This window comes from Felis catus, chromosome C1 (genome assembly GCF_018350175.1).
Source record: "Felis catus isolate Fca126 chromosome C1, F.catus_Fca126_mat1.0, whole genome shotgun sequence".
In the NCBI taxonomy this organism is placed as follows: Eukaryota; Metazoa; Chordata; class Mammalia; order Carnivora; family Felidae; genus Felis; species Felis catus.
In genome coordinates, this window is record NC_058375.1 from 1517501 (window position 1) to 1523785 (window position 6285).

The 6285-nt window shown below is 64.4% G+C and overlaps 1 long non-coding RNA gene across 1 annotated transcript in view; it reads right to left on the minus strand.

Annotated features, from left to right (window-relative positions):
- LOC111561663 overlaps positions 1-3632 on the minus strand; it is a 7049-nt gene extending 3417 nt beyond the window's left edge. The window contains exon 1 of the long non-coding RNA XR_002744260.2: positions 426-3632. This is a non-coding gene — a long non-coding RNA (uncharacterized LOC111561663). The remainder of the gene's footprint in view (positions 1-425) is intronic.
- Positions 3633-6285: the final 2653 nt, after the last annotated feature.

Consider the following 6285-nt stretch of genomic DNA (forward strand, 5'->3'; position numbering starts at 1 on the left):
CACTGTTGACGTTCCTGTCCCCCGTCTCACCCGCAGCCTGACCCATGCCTCCTTGGGGGTCCCTGGCTTGGCACACACATTGACGCCTCATCGCTTCATTTGCTATAAATGTGTCTGCACCCCCAGCTTCCAGTTGTTTGAGAAAACCTGCCCCTCGGGACCACCGCCCTCTGAACCCCTGCCCCGTCTTGCACCCTGAGCTCTACCCTCACTGCTTTGCCAGGACGGACCAAGTGGTGGAGTGTGATAAGGAATCTCCCTCCTTGTCTGTTAAAAGGAGAAGAAATCCTTGATCAGAGCAACTCACCCACTTGGGAGCTGAGATGTGGGTAGAACCCGGTTTTCCACTCAAAGGGCAACGATTTGTAAGGGGCCTGGAGGCCAAACACTCTCCGGGAAAGCGGGTGACAGAACAAATCACTTACCAGAAGATTCCAAGTGGATGTCTGTGAGGGCATTCTGCCACTTGGTCGGGCCTTTCCGGGCCCAGGGACCAGCGTGACCCTCACGCCTGACCCCAGCCGGCCGCTACCAGCTCCGGTCTGGGGAAGGGCCGTCTGGTCATTGTCACGGAGCTGTGACTTCCTCCGAGGTAGGGGCTTTGGTCCCAGGCAGGCACCTGATGCTCTGGGTGGACGTCTGGCCCCGCGGCCCCGTCTCTCAGGGCCCGGGTACTGTGGACGCCCGGCAGGTGGGGAGCCCAGCGTGAACGGGTGGGAGGAAGCAGAACAAACGGGGTGACGCGGGGTTCCCGGGGGGCGTCTCGGCAGCCTGGAGCGGGCGCTGGTGCGCTCGGACACCCCGCGGGGGCCCGGCCGTGGCCCTGCCACCAAGGCGCCCGCGAGCCCGTGCCGCTACTGTTTTGAGTGCGACGTGCTTGACCTCGCGGCAGAAACGCCTCCATATATCACCCGCGTCACGCTCGATATTCCGGGATAGATGCCGATTTGGAAACCACTCCCCCAGACCCCAATACGCCAGGTGAAAGTTTCAATTTGGAAAAGAGGTTTGTTTTTTTTTTTTTTTTTTTTTCGCCGCATGAGTCACTTTCCCAGAGCGCGGAGGGATGGCCCAGCGGCCCTTATCTGCGAGCTCCATGTACTTAACGCTTATTAAAATCAATACCGTCCATTAGCCGGCCACGTTTCCATTTTTAACCATCTATTGATATATGGCCTGTGCTTTTATAGGACTAAACAAATTTCCGCTCTCCGTGCCCCTTTGTTGCCCGGGGGCAGGCGGGTGCGCGCGGCCGCGGGACGTAAATGTTTATTTACTGCCTGCTTCCTGATTGAGAACATGCCTGGTCCACGGGCTTCAGATGGCTTTTACACGGGAGACTGACGGCCACTTCCTGTTTTCCAGACACAGCACACCGTTTTTAAGGGGCGTAATGAATGCGAGGTATTGTGGGCGTAATCGCCGGGCCGTGCCCAGCCCTATCTGGGAAGCGGTGCGCGATCGGCAGGGCTTATTATTTATTTATGCCTTCGCTCGTTTCTGGGGGGGACGGGGGGGGGGGGCGGGGAGCTTGTCACGGCTGGGGCCGCGTCCGTCCGCCGCTCTGTCCCGGCTTCCACACGTTCCTGTCCTGAGGGCATCTGTCTGGGAAAGGGAGGGAGGACCCGGGTGACCTCGGGGAAGGTTCTCATACCCAGGGATCCTTCCAGAATAAGGGGGCAAGCGGTGAGCTCCCGATCCTGACCCCCGGAGGCCAGGGGCCTCACCTGCCCCTTCCCGCACCGGCTCCGGCCCTGGTCCTGGCCCCACCACTGATTTCTTTGAGCTTCTTTGGAGCCGACTGTTTACGAACCTCTTCAGAGCCAGCCCTCTGCTAGGGGCAGGGGAGTCAGAGACCGGCGGACCCCGCTCTGGCCCCTTGCCATTGTGGTGTAGATGGGGCTCCAGAAGTCCGGAGAAGGCATCAGTGTGTGGATGCTGGAGGAGGAGCCTGGCCGTGTGGAGGGTCTCTGGGAGCCCGGAGGGAGGCTGCAGTCATCCCGGGCCCGGGCGACCCGTTGTCAGTGTGCCGGGGGGGCTCTGGCCAGGGAACCAGAGGGCAGGGGTCTCCCCGTCCACCATCGGCCTGTTCACCTGGATCCTTCCCAGCGCACATCTTGCCTGTCTGGAAGTTTCTTGGCGGGAATCGGTCTCAGCTACAGGTCGGCTCGCCTCCAGCTGCCCTCAGGGAGCCCGTGCTTTCCCCTTTTATACACCAGCTTCTGAGGCCGCGGCGAAGGCCTGAGCACGTGCTCCGAGGGCCGGGAAGGGCAGCGCGGAGCAGAGAGCTCAGAAGACACATTTCAGCGTCGGGAGGGGTGTGCATGTCGGAAGTCAGGGCTTGGCTCTGGAATTACCTACTCTTCCTGCTGCCGCCCCTGTGCGTGGCCTGCCCCGGGGGCCCCGGGGTGGGGGGCGAGCTGGCTGGGCCTGCAGGGCTGCGGCTCGGGGCAGGGCTGTCGTTCCGTGGGCACGGTCGGCGCAATGCTAGGGCCCCAGGCCCTGGAGCTGGGGACATCACAGTCCTCAGCCCACCAGCCAGCATCCTAAGCTGTGCTCCAAAGACCCCAGGCATCTGGTGGCAATCCAGCGGCCTCCTGGGGGTAAGGCGCGGGGCGGCCGAGATTTGCTTCTGCAGAATCAGCGCCATTTCCGCCTTTTTAAATTTGCTTTTCCGCTATTTGATGGTTTGTGTGCAAACAGAGTCCTACTGCTGAGATATGCTGGAAGTCATTTGTCTGCTCAGATGCCCAAGTCACACATGGGGACGCTGAGGCTCAGGAGGCCCGAGGCTCATCTGGGATCACGTCGCAGAAGGGGCAGGAAGCCCGACTCCAGCCTGGGGTCCGTGCCTGAGTCGTGCTCCCGGCCGGGAGTGTCAGGAGGGGTGCGGTCTGAGTACAGGGGTTCCTCTCTGCACCCGCAGAAACAGGCAGACAGACCCGCGGGCACACCCCGGCCACCCAGCCCACGACACCAGGCCCCGGCCAGCCAAGGCTGCGGGCTGGGCGTGCATCTGTGATCCGTGGCTTTATAAAACGCCTTCTAATGAAAGTCACACAAGGCAGAGGGAGAGGACGGCCCTCACGCGGGGCTGCGTCTCGGAGAAATGTGCTTGTTAAAACGTGTAATAAGAGACATAACAAATCCCCAATATTGGGCAAAGCTGTCGTTAAATCCCTTAATGATAGCGGTATTTTTCTGGTGCACTGCACAGGTCTTCATAAACCTCTTTGGTGTGGGGGGGACACCGGGGGTGGAGGGGGTGGGGCTTTTCCCGCAGACTGAGGCCTGGGACCCTGACCTCCCCCACACCTCTGCCCCTTCTCCGAGGTGGCGGTGCCAATGCGTCGCTGTCCGGCCGGGCCCCGAGGCTGGGTCCACGCTGGACCGGCAGACGCCCACCCTGTGGTCCGCTGAGCTGCCCCTGGTCGGCTGCCCTGTTATTGGGCTCCTCCTGGCTCCGGGGCTGTTTGGCGCGCAGGGGGTTGGGAGTGGGGGAGGCAGGAGGCAGGAGGGTTCTCAGCCAGGCTCCTGGCCTGTGAACTGGAAGGCCTGGGGCTTCAGGGTGTGACCTTGACCTCCCCAGGCATCCTTTCCCATCTGGTGACAGGCCCTAGGAGCCCTGTGAGGAAGAGGAGGAGGGAGGGGGAGGGGAGGAGGGAGAAGTAGGATGAGGGGAGGAGGGAGGGAGGAGAAGGAGGGAGAGGGGGAGGAAGGGGGAGGAAGAGGAGGGAGGAAGGAGGGGGAGATGGGGGAGGGAGAGGGGGGAGGGAGAGAAGGAGGAGAGGGGAGAAGGAGGAGGGGGAGGCAGGAGGAGGGGGAGGGGGAGGAGGGAGAGAAGGAGGAGGGGAGAAGGGGAGGGGGAGGGGGAAGGAGGAGGAGGGTGGGAGGAGGGGGAAGGGGAGGAGGGGGAGGAGGAGCGTCTGCCCCAGGCCCCCACCTCCCAGGCACAGCCTTGACCTGAGCAGCACCCTGGGTTTCGCAGGCCTGGCAAATCCTCAGGCCTGAGACCTGGGCGGAGTCACAGGAAGGCCGCCGTCTCGCTGCCCCAGCGGAGTCGAGCCCGCGAGTCGCGCCAGGAGCCAGAACGGCACCAGCACCCTCCGCCGCGGGCACCGGCAGCGCCAGTTTGGGTTGGAATCTGTCACTTGCAATCAATCACAAGGGTCCTAATTAAGGCTCTCCGAGCCTCAGTTTCCCCATCTCCCGGTGGGGCCTTTCCCAGCAGAGACTGCAGCCGGGGGTAGGCCCGGCTGGGCCTCAAGCCTTCCTGGGGGTGAAACTCCTGCCCTCTTGACCCTGAAGGACCGCCACCAAAAGCAGCCTGCCCGGTGAGTCCTCGCATCCCCGGGTGTCTCTGAGCCCTGGTGGTTCAAGGTTTGGGGGACACGGTGTGGTGGCCCGACCTTGGCCTCACCAGAAGGCAGTGTGGCCGCAGCTGAGGGTCGATAGCGATGATGTCTGCCCCTCCCAGCTGCGTGACCGTGAGTCAGTCACTCGACGGCTCCGCGCTCCAGGGCTCGTGTGAAGAGGGAGGTCCCTAAAGGGCGCTCAGCGCCCAACGACCCCCATCCCTCGGGGTCCCGGGCTCGCGGTGCCGTGTGTCCGTCAGGCCGGGCCCCCGTCTCTAGGGCTCCGCCCCCACCTCCCGCCCCTCCCCACGCGGTGCCGATTACGGCTCTGCACCCCACCCCGTCTGTGCCTGCGTGAGGCCGTGCCCCCCGCGCAGACATACAGACACAAACACGCACCTGCTCGTGCACCTGTCTCTGAAGCCCTGCTTTGCACAACCTGGCGGCCGGGGTCTCCAGTGGGGCTGGTTCGGAGGTAGGTCTGAGGGGTAGGAGGTGCCGGTCCGGAGTCAGGCCAGACCCAGAGCACCTGTCTCTCCCGCCACGCATGGGAGACTGAACTCGACTTTGGACGGTCGTGGCCACCGCCGTGCGGCTGGGAAGGGGCTGCCTGGGCTCCCCTCCTTCATGGGGAGGACGTGTCTAGGGCTCCCAGCCACCAGGAGCCTCCACCTTCCCCTCCTGTGTGCCCCCAGCACTGAGGGGCTGGGGGCCCGGAGAGGAGCACTCACACCCTCATCCCCACGGCCGGATCAGCACCTACTCATCCTTCAGATGCCCAGAAACGAAGGCCTCCCGGGAGGCCCCAAAGACTCAGCACAAAAGCTCACAGGTGGCCGCACAGGAAGGGGGTCTCTCCTGGGACCGGCAGGGGACCTGGACCCACCGGCTGGGTGGGTGGGGTTGGAGTCGTGGGTTCCTGGGCCTCCTGACCTCCTGCCCAGGTGAGCACCGTGCTGTCCACGGCCCCGCAGAGCGGCCCCTCCCAGCAGAGCAGCCGGGGGGCGGGTGGGGACCCTCCTACCCATTTGGGGACTGAGCCCCAGTGAGGGGAAAGTCAGGGCCGGGCTCCCCGCCCCATCCCTCCCCCTGAGGTCTCTTACCTGTAAAGCAAGCATGCAAATTTAGCGGGGCGGCGATCGACCCCGGGGAGCAGGTGGGTTCGCAGGGGCTGGGTGGGAGCTCGGCCGTGCGGGTCCTCGTTAGGGGACACGCCCACAGGAAGCAGGCCTGCATGGCCGCCGTTCCCAGAGGCTCTCGGCGTCCGTGGCCACCGTCCTTCCAGAAAGGCCGACCTGAGCCAGGCCTCACCGCCACACCCCAGAGGTCCTCCCCACAGGAAGCGGGGATGAGGCCACTCTGCTGGCCGGGAGGAGGACGGTGGGAGGGTGACCCTCGCTTGCCTGGGGCTCGGCTGACGCAGCGCACGCAGCCTTCGCCGGCCTCCCCGCCGGGCGGCGGTTACCAGGCCGACGGGGGACCCAGGTGTGGGGAGTTTAATCGTCCGTGACCTGCCGTCCACTCTTGCCTGGGTGTTAATGGCCAAATGTTTTGCAAGTAAATTACCAGAAAGAGCTATTCCTGAGGGGGGCAGAGGCTTGTGGGAAAGTGTCAGGACACCGGACAAATGGCCAGCGTCAGCCTCCGAGCCACCACCCCCTTCCTGGCAGAGGGCCGGGCAGGCCCGCTTCGGAGGCTTGGTGGGGAGTGGGGGCGGGAGGACGGGGAATCCCTCCAGACGGGTGCCCCCAGGAGCCACTCCCACGAGGGGGGGAGCACCGCGAGCCGCGTGGGGGGCCACAGAGCTCTCTGGAACGCCTCCCCCCCCGACGGCATCCTCCAGAGGTGGTCCAGGGACAGGCGGGACCGTGGCGGGGTGTGGGGGAAGGGTCCGGACTGCACAGAGAGCATGTGTGTCCCCTCCCCATCC